Below are 1,763 nucleotides of genomic sequence, written 5' to 3' on the forward strand. Positions count from 1 at the left end.
TGGATGGATGGATGGATGGATGGATGGATGGATGGATGGATGGATGGATGGGTAGATGATGGATGGATGGATGAAGACCACTGTATACAGACAGGTGCAACAAAAAAGACTTTACTAAGGACCAAAAAATAAAATAACTGTTTTCTTACATTCTTCTACTTTTAATCAAGTTAAAATCCCCTTTGGTCTCAGAATAAATAAATAAACAAAATACAACTACACTCAAGCTACAGTTATTAGTACCCCAGGTAAAATCTTTAAACAGATTCAACTTGCTGCAGAAAAAAATACCGCCTTAAATCATTGCATTTAAAGAGATTTTTGTTTCAGTGTTTGTATGTGTGTGGGAGGGGGGTTCTAACTTTAAAAAGTTTTTTTTCTATTTTGAAAGTCACCAGTGGCACAATTAACATACTATTCTGTGTAGTCAAATTTTTCTACCATATTCTATTAATTATGCAACACTTACTTATATTTTTGCATGATTCAACAGAGAGAGAGATATATCTAACTATCTTTGCAAAACATCTTAAGGTAAACACTGCTGATCAAAATTTTAAGAGCAATAAAAAACTGCAATGAATTTGCAATTTTCACTGATGGATCTTAAGAAGGTCCATAGTAGAGCTTCAAGCTAACAAAAGAAGAAATTAGAACAACAAGAGACCAAAGGTTATGAGCAGGTGCTTTGTAGAAAAAAAAGCAGATTAATCAAATAGGCTGTTCATCAGCTGACCAAAACTATAACACCACAGATAAAAAAAAACAACCCAAAAAACAAACAAACACGAAAAACCTCCCAAAACATAAATTAAAGTGTCAATAACTGACTCAGTAATGAGCAGCTCAACCATTGTTATTGATCACTCCATAAAAATAATTTTAGCATGCTCGACATGTTTCCGAAAGTCTAATAGGAATGTGGCTCTAGGTGGTGAAAATGGCTTCTCTGATGGCAACCACTGTATGGAACTGATGTCTGTTTGTGTAAACCTCTCTTGCCATCCATCCCAAATGTTGGATTGAGGTCAGAAAAAAAACACAGGATGGTCCAAAAAGGGTGTTATTCTCCTGGAACATAGTCTTCTTCAGATGGTCATTGTGAATTGTAATGTGGTCTTGCTGAAATACCCAATCATTAAAACACAAAAGATGATCAGGAATGATGTTCACCAACACATCTCAGCATAGATAGCTGCTGTTTGACACCCCTTAACTACCTGGAGCTTAATTGAAGGGAAAGCACGCCAGATCATGATGCCTTCCCTCCTCTATACCAAGTTCAAAACATGTTTGTACTGTACTTGTAAAGCCAGTTATGTTGGAGGCTGTCAAGGCCAACAAGGTAAAAGTTTTTCTCATCACAGAATAAAACGTTCTTTCACCTTTGAATGTCCCATGTTTGGTTCTACCTTGCAAAGTCCAAACAGATAATTTTGTGATGTTGAAGGAGACTTTGCATTTCAAGATGTTTCTTGCTTTTGCATCTTCCTTGAAAGATGCAATTCAGTGGTTATTGGGCTGCAGTCATCATCAGTAACCGCCTTAAAGGAAACTTCCGGTCATATTCAGAATTCAAAATTCTGAAAGTACTTTAAATATGAAATTATTACATACTTTTCAATAAATGATAAGCGTTGTTAGGTAGTAGTTTTATTTGAATGTGCTTTACCGGAGACATCCATGTTTGTCAAAGAACACTACTGCCACCTATCGGTTTGTGACGTCACGGTGCGGTATCGGCTGTTGATCAAGTCCCAGTG

At 36.3% G+C, this 1,763-nt stretch overlaps 1 protein-coding gene across 1 annotated transcript in view; it reads right to left on the minus strand.

The window, feature by feature from the left end:
- Positions 1-1,763, minus strand: part of LOC107092629 (kin of IRRE-like protein 1) — a 143,043-nt gene that overhangs the window by 36,987 nt on the left and 104,293 nt on the right. The gene's annotated exons all lie outside the window — the stretch shown is intronic.

Source organism: Cyprinodon variegatus, unplaced genomic scaffold, assembly GCF_000732505.1.
Source record: "Cyprinodon variegatus isolate N-32 unplaced genomic scaffold, C_variegatus-1.0 Scaffold17, whole genome shotgun sequence".
Taxonomy (NCBI): Eukaryota; Metazoa; Chordata; class Actinopteri; order Cyprinodontiformes; family Cyprinodontidae; genus Cyprinodon; species Cyprinodon variegatus.